The sequence below is a fragment of the Pinus tabuliformis genome, chromosome 7 (assembly GCF_031772625.1).
Source record: "Pinus tabuliformis cultivar Carrire ecotype Pingquan chromosome 7, CPIR1, whole genome shotgun sequence".
NCBI lineage: Eukaryota > Viridiplantae > Streptophyta > Pinopsida > Pinales > Pinaceae > Pinus > Pinus tabuliformis.
The window spans coordinates 553,501,728-553,516,966 of NC_142293.1; positions in this window are offsets into that span (position 1 = coordinate 553,501,728).

Consider the following 15,239-nt stretch of genomic DNA (forward strand, 5'->3'; position numbering starts at 1 on the left):
AAGAGGAAATTTTTCAGAGACAAAAATCTAGAGTTCAATGGCTAAAAGAAGGAGAGCGTAACACTAAATTTTTTCATAGATCCACTATGGTGAATATGACTCACAATAGGATCTCTTCGATTAAGGACGAGGATGGGCAGATATATCAATCCCACGAGAAGATAGAAGCAGTGTTAGTTCAGCACTTTCGAGGCATTGCTCAAGAGAACATTTCAGTAAGTGAACTTTTCATCAAGGACCTAACCAAACATATACCTAAGTTGGTATCCAGAGAGGATAACTTTAATCTTAACAGACCTGTTTCTGAAAAGGAGGTCAGTGAGGTCATCAATGAAATGCAAAATGGCAAGGCTCTAGGTGCGGATGGATTCAATGTGGATTTCTTCAAAGCATGCTGGAATATTGTTAAACAGGATATTTTAAAGGTAGTGGAAGATTCCAGACTAAACAGAACCATTTTGAAAGCTCTCAATACCTCCTTCATCTCCCTGATTCCCAAACAGGAAAATGCTTTAACGCCAGAAAGGTACAGGCCCATTGCTTTATGCAATGTTGTATACAAGATAATTTCCAAGGTCATGGCCAACAGACTCAAACCTCTGCTACCTACGCTTGTTTCGGGGGAACAATTTGGTTATGTGGAAGGCAGACAAATACTAGACAACATCATTCAAGCTCACGAGGTGGTTCACTCGTTGACTAGTAAAAGGAAAGTGGGTATGATCATGCAATTGGACATAGCCAAAGCTTATGATAAAGTGAACTGGACATATATCAGGAAAGTGCTTATTGCGTTTGGATTTGAACAACGGGAGGGATAGAATCATTACCGCAAGGAACAACGGGAGGGGTAGAATCATTACCGCATGGAACAACAGGAAGGGGTAGAATCATTACCGCAAGGAACAACGGGAGGGGTAGAATCATTACCGCAGGGAACAACGGGAGGGGTAGAATCATTACCGCAAGAAGAGTTAGATAGAATACAACAGTAATTCTTATGGAAAACTCAGGCAAAGGGTTTCGAGGGAGAAAACAACAATGAAAGACAGAGTAATGAAGGTGTGAAAACAGTAAAAACGACTCCAAGGTTAGCACCGAGAAATCCAGGAAAGAAAAGAGGCAGGAAAAAGCAAAATGAGCTATTGATGGAGTGTGGAAAGCTTATGATAGACTCAGGTAAGATGAAAGATCTAACCAGTTACTCCTTTACCAATCTTTAATTATGAAGTTCAAAACTTGGAATATTAGAGGTCTAGGTAGTAAAAGAAAACATAGAATGCTGAGTATTAGAATGAAACAGGCAGCTTTGGATATAATTTTCATCCAAGAAACAAAATATTCCATTGAAAAGTTAAGGCAAATCCATAGTAAATGGCTCAAAAGATTTGATTTTCTAAAAGTTAAAGCAGAAAATACAGCATGCGGCATCCTCACACTTTGGAATCCCCAAAAAATAGGCATAATGGATGCGAAGGCATCGAGGAATTATTTATCAGTGGTTATACAACCTATAGGAGATAGGGACACTTATCTAGTCACGAATGTTTATGGCCCTCAAAGGATAGATGACAAACTCAGGTTTATAGAGTCCTTGGTGGATCTCCGGGTCAGACATGCAGGAATACCTTGGATCATGGGAGGGGCCTTCAATATGATTAGATCTCTCTCAGATAAAAAGGGGGGTACAAGAGCTCTCAGTAAAGATTCTTTAGCCTTCCAAATCTTTTTAGAAAACTTGAAGCTTGTTGACATTGAGACAGACAATGGCCTCTTCACATGGAACAATAAAAGAGGAGGGAATTCCCAGGTATCCTCCAAGTTAGATAGATTCATGATCTCTGAGGATCTCATGCTTATAGACAAGGAAATAACAACAGGAGTTCTTCCATTTGGAGGATCAGATCACTAGCCAATTCAAATGGAGATCTAGGGCATAGGTACCCCAAAAAATAGACCTTTCAGATTTGAGAACATTTGGCTTTCACACCCAGAATTCATCAGCAACATTGAAAAATGGTGGGCAGAGGACTTGCAGATTCAGGGATCAATAATGTTCCTGCTACACAAAATATTAAAGCACATTAAGCTGAGGCTAAAAGCTTGGAACAAGAATGAATTTGGAAATATTTTTGCAGGAAAGATATCTGTGGAAAATAAAATTCAAGAGCTCAACCAAGCTATGATTAAGGAAGGCTTTGATAAGAACAAAAATGATCAAGTAGAGAAGCATCATCAAGAATGGGAAAATTTGTGTAAACAAGAGGAAATTTTTTGGAGACAAAAATCTAGAGTTCAATGGCTAAAAGAAGGAGAGCGTAACACTAAATTTTTTCATAGATCCACTATGGTGAACAGGACTCACAACAGGATCTCTTCGATTAAGGACGAGGATGGGCAGATATATCAATCCCACGAGGAGATAGAAGCAGTGTTAGTTCAGCACTTTCGAGGCATTGCTCAGGAGAACATTTCAGTAAGTGAACTTTTCATCAAGGACCTAACCAAACATATACCTAAGCTAGTATCCAGAGAGGATAACTTTAATCTTAAGAGACCTATTTCTGAAAAGGATGTCAGTGAGGTCATCAATGAAATGCAAAATGGCAAGGCTCTAGGTTCGGATGGATTCAATGTGGATTTCTTTAAAGCATGCTGGAATATTGTTAAACAAGATATTTTAAAGGTAGTGGAAGATTCTAGACTGAACAGAACCATTTTGAAAGCTCTCAATACCTCCTTCATCTCCCTGATTCCCAAACAGGAAAATGCTTTAATGCCAGAAAGGTACAGGCCCATTGCTTTATGCAATGTAGTATACAAGATAATTTCCAAGGTCATGGCCAACAGACTCAAACCTCTGCTGCCTGCGCTTGTTTCGGGGGAACAATTTGGTTATGTGGAAGGCAGACAAATACTAGACAACATCATTCAAGCTCACAAGGTGGTTCACTCGTTAACTAGCAAAAGGAAAGTGGGTATGATCATGCAATTGGACATAGCCAAAGCTTATGATAAAGTGAACTGGACATATATCAGGAAAGTGCTTATTGCGTTTGGATTTGATCATAACTGGGTCCGATGGGTCATGGCCCTGGTGACTTCTTCCAGCTTTTCAATACTAGTTAATGGCTCTCCCTCTGAGATTTTTCTTCCTTCTAGAGGCCTAAGACAAGGAGATCCGCTCTTTCCTTTTCTCTTCATCCTCATGATGGAAGGACTGGGTCGATCCATCAAACATGCAAGAGTAATGGGAAAAATTCAAGGACTCCAACTATCGAAGAATGGACAAATTTTGACTCATCAACAATTTGTAGATGATACCATGTTATAGGGAATTCCCACAGTCAAGGAGGCTCTGGCTTACAAACAAATTTTGAATGAATTTTCTATGGCAAAAAGTAGGGAAGTTAATCTTTCCAATTCAAAAATATTTTTCTTTAACACCCATATTGCCATTCAAAGAAATATCTCCAGAATTCTTGGCTTTCAAAGAGAGTCCCTCCCCTCTCAGTACTTGGGAGTTCCTCTAATGGCTAAACCTTTGCTCAAGAGTATCTGGGAGCCGTTAATCATTAAGATGCAATATAAGGTTATAAAATGGACCATCAAATCTTTAAATCTCGCTGGTAGATTGGTACTTACAAAGGCAATGCTCTAAGCTATCCCAGTCTTTATGCTATCAGCTCTCCCAGCTCCAAAAGGAGTCTTACAGCAATTCAAAAATATCCAAAGAGACTTTCTCTGGGGCAAGGAGGAAACAATGAAAAAATGGGCTTTAGTCTCTTGGGAGAATATCTGTAAACCCAAGGACCAAGGAGGCCTAGGATTGGACGATCAAGAGGTTTTCAGTAATGTTCTAGGGGCCAAAATTTGGTGGCGGTGGGTCAAGGATCCAAAGGCTCAATGGGCAATCATCTAGAAAGAAAAATATGCCAACTCCTGGCATACTTTTGATATCATAAGAATGTCTGGAAATATAAAAGGCTCACCCATATGGAACAAGGCCTGGGAGAACAGAAGTGTGGTTCAAAAAAACAGTTTCTGGGAAATTAGAGAGGGAGATCTGGCACTATTCTGGGAGGACAAATGGCAACAAGAACCAACTCTATTAAAAGAGGAATTTCTGGGCCTCAAGCATGAGACAGACAACCAAGGATTAGTAAAGGTAAAGGACTTTTGGGAGCATACTCACAATACAGGAAAATGGAGAACCTGGAGAAAAATAGATGGCAGGGAGGACAAAACCCTCAACAGGAGAGCAGAGACCCTTAAGAGAATTTTAGATCAGAGGATGATTTTAGTAACTGAAGGGCAAGATCAAATAAGATGGGGCAACAACAAAGAAGGCAACTTTAATATTAAGGAAGCAAAAGGAATTCTCCTTGGGTTGGAGTCCCAGGCTCTGGATAGGATCTGGCAGAATCTTTGGAGGCACAAAGGCTGGATGAAGATCAAACTCTTTATGTGGCTGGTTCATCAGAGAAAATATTGACCTGGGATAATATTAGAAAGAGGTGTGTGCTGGGACCCTCCAGATGCCAGCTCTGTGAAGCCCAAGAGGAGACAATGGAACATCTTCTCAATAGTTGCATTTTCACCTCCAGGTTATGGGATATTTTTGCCACCATCTTCAAACAGTCCGACAGGGACAAAGAAAGTATCACTAACACCCTAAGTAGTTGGAGGAAATTTTTTTTGAATTATGAAGTTCTTAACTCTGCCTGGGCTCTCTTGCCAAGTTTCATTATATGGAATGTATGGAAAGAAAGAAATAAAAGGATCTTCAAAGAAGAGAAAAACCCCTCTCTTCGCCTGTTGGAGCAGATCCTAAAATAGCTTAAGGAGACGGTCGGCACCATAGTAAGGGATTTCCCCAAAAATCCTCCCTAAGAAGCTGAATTAAGAATTCTCAGGTAGTTAGGCATGCAGGGTCTCATTCCACAAGGCCTAGATAAGAACGTAATCATGAGGGAAACAGTTAATGAGTTCTGGAATCTTCCTCCAGAAGGTTTTTTAAAATTCAACATAGATGGAGCTTTAAAAGGTAATCCGGGAATGGCAAGCTTTGGAGGAGTTCTTTGGGATGAAAACAGAAACATTCTCTTCCTCTTCCATTGTCATTTAGGGAAAGCCACCAACAACATGGCGGAATTAATGGCTTTGGAGCAATGCTTAGAATTTCTGAAATAGGATAACTGCCTCAATGTGATAATAGAAGTTGATTCAGAGTTAGTCATTAACTCAGCCAAGAGAATTAGTCATGGAACAGGGCCGAAGAAAGTTTGAAAACACTGGAGGCTAATATGTGTTCTCCATAAAATACAGGGACATCTTCTGGGACTACGCATAGTTAGATTCAACCATGTGCGTAGAAAGGCCAACAAATTGGTGGACATTTTGGCCAGCCAAGGTGTCAGCTGTAAGGATAGCAGAATTTCGATGGATTGGCTCGCAATGCCTCAGAGCAACCTAAAAGAACTTTGCCACAACCAGGCGGAAGAGGATAAAGAAGTGTATCTGAACAATACTAAGGAAGCCAAGTTGCAATAAGCAGTTAGCTGCATGATTCACATTTTTTGGTTGGATAGGTCTATGGTGGGAGGCTGGCCATGGTTGGCAACAACAGATATGGTAATCTCAACCCCAAAAATCCTCGGTGTTTGGCGAAAGTTTTTCACAGTCCAGTGAAAGGTTTGAATAAAAAATCGACGGCAACTGTTACGGCGGCAACATTTTCCAAATTTCCATAGTCGAGAGATAAAACCGCTTCCCAAGCAGTTTTTGGTCGATCGCACCGCTTTCAAGCAAAAAGTGGTTTTGGCGATTTGGCAGCGATGCCATACAACTCATGACACGTGGATGAGGGCTGGGATAGAAAACCACCCTCATCGCACACTAAAGTTCGATGACATTAGGCCATGCGATATTCAGCTCAGCCGTCCGATCTCGCAAGGCAGATCAATGATTAGGAATGATTGTGTGGTTTGGTGGGGTCGGGGGGTTAAATATCATGCATCTTCCAGGGGCGATATGTGTCTACGACATCAGATTAAGAACGGAGAATGGACGGCAGCGATTAAAGAGGCAGGTTAGAAGATCGTTTACGTGGGTATTTGTGGGGATGACTCACGTGCCCTGCTTTTCCCATTGCATAATTTTTTTATGTACTCTAAAGGGTTTGAAGGGTACATTTTTAGGGTTGGTGGGTTTTGTTTCAGTCGGGAAACTTCCTGTTTTGCCTCAATCCACTGACTAGTGGTGGACGTTTGTATATAATGTAAATTATGCTTGTTTCAATGAAATATAAGGTATGACTCTTGCTTTAGCAAAAAAAAAACATCTGGGCACACGAGGCTTGAAATAAGAAGGTGAATTCACAAGTTTGGTTAAAATTTTTTACACCAAAATTTCCAGCAATAAAATTTGGTTAAGGCATAAAAGCTTATGGTCAATAGATGATTTAATAGCTCATCAACGATCGAGTGAATGTTATCGTCCCCGTGCTGCTGTAGGCAGGGACTAATAAGTATAAGGAAGAAATTCGATATCTTATTGCTTTCAAAGGGAAAATCATTTTTTAGAGGTACCCTATATTCTCTGAATGGTGGCGATAAAGTTTCAAGTATGTTACATAAAGCTTCATAAAGTTAAATAAAATCATGTTAAAGAAAAACTAAAATATCAATTCTTATATTTTTACAGGTAACTTATGGCGTGAATTTAAAATGCGTTAACAAAAGTTAGGTCTAATATGTTTAAAGAAAATGGTAAATTGATTGAATAGAGAATGCATATTTTTTTAATATATTTTTTTTGCAATTACTTATTTTTATTTTATTTAGGGTTTCTCTTGAATTGAGTCCTTTGGTGTTTTTGATGGTGGATCGAGGACAACTCCTTCCTTCATTAATTTAACTCTATTTAACTAGCAATCTAGATCTGATTCTTCAACTTGTCCTGACAATGAACCACACTGGTTAGTTCAAAACGCGTCGACAAATGAAATATCATGTGATTTACGCCGAAAAATCTCTCATAAACTTGTTATGGATCACAGAAGCCTCAATTCAATAATTTAACTCTTTTAAAATATTTTTTCTCAGTAGTGATCAAGTAGTAGTAAAGGTTTTTTTTTTAATAAATCTTTTAGCGTCTTTGATGGTTGGATCAAGGACACCATATTCCTTCACTAATTTAAATCTCTCTTCTCACTAGTGATCAGGTAGTAGTAAGAAAAATATAAAAATGAGTTTTGTGAATTTTATGGTATATTTAAATATCATATTTTTAGAAAACTATTAATAGTAATATACAATGTCGAGGATTTTTTTCTTTATATAATCTAATAAGAGGATGAACAACCTCTATTTAGAATAATCGATATAATAGAGTGAACCTTTTTTGTTGTAATATTGTACTTACAATCTCTCTAAAATAGTTAGTTTGAAAAAGAAGCCAAGTTTCAATAAAATGATTAATATCAAGTATATAAAGACTATTGGTTAGCCCCAAGGGATAGCTCAAATGGTCGAGTTCCCGTTGCTAAGCACTTTCCCAGTTTGGGAGGTCACGGGGTCAAATCTCCTCGACGCCCTCGGGGTTAGGCCTGTTAAGATTGGCCGAGGGGCAGATCCCTTCAGGTGGATCTACCTCGATATTTTCCCATGGATGTAGCGGCCACTCAGTGACCATGAACCACAGCTTAAAAAAAAAAGACTATTGGTCAACATTTTAATGATAAACAAATAACTAATTTCACTACAACTCGAACATGAAATATTCTATATTTGCATATGTACTTTCTTTATTTATTTTGCAACCCTAATTTTTACTTTATAATAAAGATAGGGTAATACAAAGAAAATTGTATAGTTTTCCTTATGTTGTAACTAATATAGTCAAGTGTCTAATATCTTTATGACTTATCCTTTGATACTCATAGATTTCTTTGAAACAAATTTCTAGTGATAGAAGATTATAAAGACTATTGGTCAACATTTTAACAATAAACAAATAACTAATTTCACTACAACTCAAACATGAAATATTCTATATTTGCATATGTACTTTCTTTATTTATTTTGCAACCCTAATTTTTACTTTATAATAAAGATAGGTTAATACAAAGAAAATAGTATAGTTTTCCTTATGTTGTAACTAATATAGTGAAGTGTCTAATATCTTTATGACTTATCCTTTGATACTCATAGATTTCTTTGAAACAAATTTCTAGTGATAGAAGATTAATATTATAAGCTCATATGATTTCACATATAAAAATAATTTGCATTCAAATTTGGTAGTTATTTATAAACCAATCAAAGAATTAAATTTCCATATGATTTCACATATAAAAATAATTTTCTTTCAAATTTGATAATCAAAAAATTAAATTTTCATTTCCTAAATTCTAAATTCTTATGGTTGAATATAAATTATCATAATAAATTCCATAAGAACAAATACACAAGTATCTTAAATCCAATATTATATGTCATACCTACTTTTAATAGCACCAACAACTTTGTTGTAGTTTGAGAAAGGCTTTGGTTAGAAATCAAATTATAATAGTCATCCTTAATTCTTCTCTATTCATTGAAAGGGCCCAACCAAAGTCAAGCACAAGTTTTTTTAACATTGCCCTTATCCAGAAGTTAATTTTAAGTTATAAGTTTTTATAGTTGGATTTTTTATTACAAGAAATTATAAATGATTAATCTTAAATAAGTGTCATTTATTAGGAGAGTTAATCTTATATCTCATATATTGTTAAAAAAAGAAGCTTTACACAAACATTTTTAGCCCTTAAGTGATTGCAAAATGTAATATTAGTAGTCTTTTCTTCACATACATTATCTCTAGAAAATCATAAAATGGTGTGTTATCAGGTTCATGACATTTCTTTAGCATATTCATTTTATATGATATAAAATATTTCAAATGTATAGACGTTTTCAACATCATTCTATTGTTAAATTGAAATAGTAAAGTTGTCTTTACTTCTAAAGATAATAAGCTCCAAAATTTTATGTAGAATCTCAGATTCGTCTTAATAAATGACCACTTCACATGTGACTTATTAGTTTTGAATATTTATTTCAACCAATTTTTGTTGTAGAATTATAAGAATTATCAAAAAGGAAGGGGGAAGTAAATGGGATTTAGGACTAGGTATTAAAATGAATAGTGTATTCTTCCTTAAACAAACCATGTGTCCTTTTAAAGGTGAGATAGTGTAGTATTAGTGACTAGTTTAAGGAGACGTGGTGTGGACTTGGTGACCTTATAATATAATGTCAACTTCTATGATATTTTTCTTCTATCATGCAATCCAATTCATGTTCCGTGGAACGTATAAAATCTAGGTATTCACTAAGAATTAGTGTATGTACTAGTTTCTTTAACATTTTCACATAGTTTTTTTAAGTGTGTATTTTATTAACATGTTTTATAAAATAGTGTTTAATGTCAATATGCATAATCATATTATGATAAGATGGAATATATATATTTTTTTCTATGTAAGACTAATTCTATTAATAAAAACAAAAAATATAATTACACCGAGGCCTTGCCTCACCCTCTATTGCTAGAGTTCATCAAAACAGTCGAAACTGCCCCAGATTGGGGAAACCAGTTTGACATTGCAAAAATAGTAAACATATAACCCTGAACTGTCATCAACGGACACCCATATTTCAGACTTGGAACCCAGAAAAAAGGTACAACTCAACACCACTGGACTTGACAACAGAACAACAAAACCATTGATCAGACAAACAAGCAACAAAAACATCAAATGACTGGACCAACCCGTCAACAGTGGAAGGCCGAGCTGGCTCGTGGGTGGCAACAAATGCCACGTGGTGTCATTTGTTGTCATCCCCGTATGGTATCTCCTCGACCACGAGGCAAGTATACTGGTCCCATTCTTCATCTTTCTCCGCCACATCGCTCTTCTCAGCACCACCTGGAGGCCCCCCTGCATGGTGGGTGCCACTTGAGCTGCTAGCGAACCCCACCGTCAGAGCCGCTCCTGTAGAGCTGCCACCAGCCTGCTAAATGTCCCCTTCATGAGCTTCTCCTCCATGCATTCTGCTGTGACTTGTGCCCTCGCCATCATCCTTTGACCTTTTCCCATAACCCCTTCCCATTTCCGGAATTCTCACCTCCTGTGAGTGCTCTTCAGAATTTCTTGCTTGTTCACTGTTCAACTCATCTTCTTTAGTGAAAACGATAGTCACATTGGCAGTTATTATGGGTCTATTCAGACGGCTTTGGAACCTGAATTGGGTAGCATGAGGGACAGGGTCGGGATGCAGTTGAAAAATAGCAGAATGGAGCCTAAAATCACTATGCGGAGCCATTGATGCCGAACCTAGCCCCCGCCCGCTGCGTGTATGGGGATAATGTCTATGCAGCGACCTGGGGGGAGGCGAGTTTTCCTGATGCTGTGGAAGAGAGGGGGGAGCCGAGCTCTGCGCTGCCTGAGGGCGAGCACTGCCACCTCTAGTTCCTCCGCGGCGACTCCTCATGCGGTGCCTGACCATGCCAGTGAGGTTGGAGGGCAAATTAGCTGGATAAGTGGTCGGGAGGGATGACTGGTTGTGAAGACAGGGCTCCTGAGCAGGATTTACAGGGCAGTGCTTGGAGTGGGAGAAATGGTGCCCATTTCCGAGATCAATGCAACAGAGGTGCTAGCATCGTTTCCCTGTAGCTGTTCTACTACAAGAAAATTCAGCCTGCGGCGGACAGTAGCTAAGGAACGGAGGATGAACTGAAGGTTTTGGAGGCACCGTTCGAATTTCATCTGTTTCCAGCTCTCGGCCTGATGGGCCATTTATTGCAACATGCACGCTGGCCAGGTTTCCTCTGAGATGAGCCTGGATCAAAGCACATTTCACCGCCTGGAAAGTCCTTGCACCGACGATTCTAATTGTGGCCATTAATGCTCTTGGGATACACCCGCATCCGGGTATGATAAGATGGAATATTAATATCCAAGTGAATAACAATTTGATTATCACAAAATATATTCACATTGTTCTGCATTCCTCTAAACTCACCCTAAAGTCCCTTTAATTAAATTACTTCCTGTTGGAAATAATACTGAGAGGGGGGGTGAATCAGTATTATCTAGCAACTTAATAACTCTTCCTTATTTGATCTTTGAATTATTTTTGCATGTCAGTACCATAAAATAATGAGCATGAACAAAGAAAACAGATAGTCACACCAAAGAACACAAGATGTAAGGTGGAAACCCAATTTGGGTGAAAACCACCTGCTGCAATATGTCTCTATCTTCTTTCAAATTAGAAACTCCTTTTACAATGATTTTGTACTGGTGCAGTCCTTTACCAGTACGCAGGCTGCAACCTGCAGAGAGCTACAACTCTCTCTCTCGTTTTCAGTCTTCTCCTGGAAGGGAGCTACAACCCCCTACTTCTTTTCATAAAGCATCAAATGATCATCAAGTACATAACAGTTACAGTCCACTACAGTTATCAGATCAGTAATAACAGAACTAACCCAGAACACCTTATCAACAGAGAAATTCAATCAACAGAACATCTTAAGACAGAGACGCAGTTTTCCCTTCTGTGGCCTGCGACCAGACGCAGCTAACCTTCTTCTCCCCTGCGTCCACATGCAGAGATCCTTCTGCTGCACTGCGTGCTCGCGCACTGTTCTTTCAACTGCACTGTGTCCTGTTGCTGCAGGGACGCACCCAGAAACACTGTCGCGCCGCGTTCTTTTGCTGCAGGGACGCACCCAGAAATACTATCGCGTCGCGTCTTTTTGCTGCAGGGACGCACCCAGAAATACTATCGCGCCGCGTCTTTTTGCTCAGAGACGCACCTGATCCTTATTATGCTTCGCGTCCCCACGCAGTGCGCCTGTTACTGTACTGCGTCCCGAACGCACCTGAATCTTGCTCTGCCCTGCGTCCCCACGCAGGTCTCTTCTTACTGCACTGCGTCCCGGCGCACTTGCCTTTCACTGAACCTGCGTACCTTCGGGTATGAATGATTTCAAGACTTTAAGAGTAACCCAAACAGTCAGATCTACAGATCTGATCATGCGCCAAAGAGATCTCAGTCTTTCAGAAGATTCGCCTTTTTAGATCTAGACCAGATCTAACCTCATAAGATATTCAACCAAAGACATACCAAACCAAATGATCTCCTTTGCTTTATATAGGCAAGCTCCTCCTCAAATCATGGAACAATACCACGAGCCGACACCATAATAACACAATACCGTCGGCTAGATACCAAGAGTAAAACACAAGAAACCCCCACGTGACCTTGAAAAGTGTGCACTGGGTGGACGCACCTCCTGAACGGCTGGCCTGCGTCTCTGGACGCGGCTCCTGCATGGTGTACCTGCAGGTACGCACCTTCTGAACTGATTTCCTGCGTCCTTCTTAATTTTTCAATAAATTGAGAGCCTTTTCATGGGAGTTGCCATCAAGTACAACATCTGTAACATATAGCCATACCAGAAAACATAATGCCAACAATCTCCCCCTTTGGACTTGATGGCAACCTTACAATCTTCAGCTTCATTCTCCCCCTTTGACATCAAGGGCAAAGGGTATGCTCCCCCTAAGATCATGCTCCCCCTGAAAAAGAACCAGATCTGTAACAAAGAACCATAATCCACCATGAAAGAGATAGAGACATATTGCAGCTATTTCCAAGATCTCCTTTTGACCATCCTCCATAATGCCAACAATGCATTATATGCTCCCCCTGAACCTGTACCATCAATCAGAAAAGATTCAACAATAAGATGATGCATCAACAACCCCCAGCTTTTGCCTGAGGTATTCAAAAGTGTCCCTGGGCAATGGTTTGGTGAGAATATCAGCAACTTGTTCCTTAGAAGGAACATACTCCAACTTGACCTTCTGTTCAAGCACTTGTTCCCGGAGAAAATGATACTTGATTGGTATGTGCTTGGTTTTTGAATGCATAACCGGATTCTTTGAGATGCTGATTGCACTTGTGTTATCACATAAGATGGGGATAGGTGGTGTACAAGTGATTTGAAAATCCTGCAAAGTCTGCATCATCCAAAGAAGTTGAGTGCAACAAGATGCAGCAGCAACATATTCCGCTTCAGCTGTAGACAAGGCAATCGAACTCTGTTTCTTGCTGAACCAAGATACCAGTCTGGAACCCATAAAGAACGCACCACCACTTGTGCTTTTCCTGTCATCCACGCTTCCGGCCCAATCTGCATCTGTATAAGCATGAAGTGTAAGATCTGTATCTCTAGGATACCATAAGCCATAATTTTGAGTCCCTTGAAGATATTTGAAAATTCTCTTCACTGCCTGAAGATGAGTCTCCTTCGGATTTGCCTGAAATCTTCCAACTATTCCAACTGCATGCATGATGTCCGGTCGGGTACCTGTCAAATATAATAAACTTCCAATCATAGATTTGTAGGTTGGTTGATGTACTGCTGCAGATTCATCATTTGCACTGAGACTACATCCTGTGACCATGGGTGTACATACTGGTTTTGCATCTTCCATGCCATATTTCTTCAAAATCTGTTTGAGATAAGAAGATTCCTCCTTCTTTTTGTTGGATTTGCAAACCAAGGAAATATGTCAGTTCTCCTAGCAAGGACATTTCAAATTCTTTCTGCATGACCGAGGCAAAGCTTTGACTCATAGCTTCTTCATTGCTGCCAAAAATAATGTCATCTACATACACAACAAGTATTAGCAATTTGTCATTTTCAGCTTTTATATAAAGATTGTTATCTGCTGAACCTTTTGAAAAACCTTGTTGATGAAGATATTTGTCCAAACGGTAGTACCAAGCCCTTGGAGCTTGTTTGAGACCATAAAGATCCTTTTTCAATCTGCATACAAGATTTGGATCATTTCCAAGAATGAACCCATCTGGCTGTTCAATGTACACTTCTTCTTCCAAGTCTCCATTCAGAAAGGCTGATTTCACGTCCATTTGAAATACTTTGAAGTTTTGAAAACTTGAGAGAGCAAGGAACATTCGGATGGCCTCAAGTCTTGCAACAGGAGCAAAGGTTTCTTCAAAGTTTATTCCTTCTTGCTGCGCATACCCTTTACAAACAAGTCTGGCTTTGTTTCTAATTACTTCTCCATTTTCATTCAATTTATTTTTGAAGACCCATTTTTTTCCGATAACATTCTTATCCTTTGGTCTAGGAACCAGCTCCCAAGTGTTGTTCTTTTCGATTTGCTCAAGTTCTTCATCCATTGCTTTCACCCAACATTCATCTTTGCATGCTTCTTTCACATTTTGTGGTTCAGTAGAGGAGAGTAATGCCAAATAGCTTGAGGCTTCTGCAACTGTTCTTCTTGTTTGTACACCTGCTTCTTTCTGCCCCACAATCTGAGATTCTGGATGATTCTTCTGAACATATCTAGATGGAGTCTTTTCTTCTATTCTTGTTTGCTCCTCTGGCTCTTCTTGATGTTCTTCTTGAGGTTCTTCTTCTTCATCATTCTGTCTTTGAGGGTAGCCTTCATCTTCTTCGATGTCTTCATGATGGACTTGCCTAGGAATGTATCCCTTCTCATCAACCACTACATCAATGCTGTCAACAATTCTGCCAAGTCTTTTATTGTAGCACTTGTATGCTTTGCTATATGGAGAGTAACCAAGAAGAATGCCTTCATCTGCCCTAGGTTCAAGTTTGCCAAGTTGCTCATCAGTATTCTTGATATAGCATTTGCTCCCAAAGATTTTGAAGTGCTTTACCGAAGGAGTCCTGCCACTCCAAAGCTCATGAGGAGTTTGAGTGCTGTTCACCCAGACATTTGTTTTGTTGAGAATAACAACCGCAGCATGTGCAGCTTCACCCCAGAAAGTTGCGGGAGTTCCTGATTCATCAAGCATAGCACGAGCCATTTGTTGGATTGTTCTGTTCATTCTTTCAACAACTCCATTTTGCTGAGGAGTTCTAGCTGTAGAGAATTCTCTCCTTATCCCATGTTCATCACAGAAATCGAAAAATTCATTTGAAGTAAATTCCCCACCTCTGTCGGATCTGAGGCACTTAATTTTGTGACCTGATTCATTTTCAACCAAGGCTTTGAAGGATTTGAATTTTTCGAATGCTTCATCTTTGTGCTTCATAAGTCCTAACCAGACAAACCTGGAGAAATCGTCAATAAATAATATCAAGTATTCCTCTCCTCTAGGTGTTCTTTTCCTGAATGGACCACATGT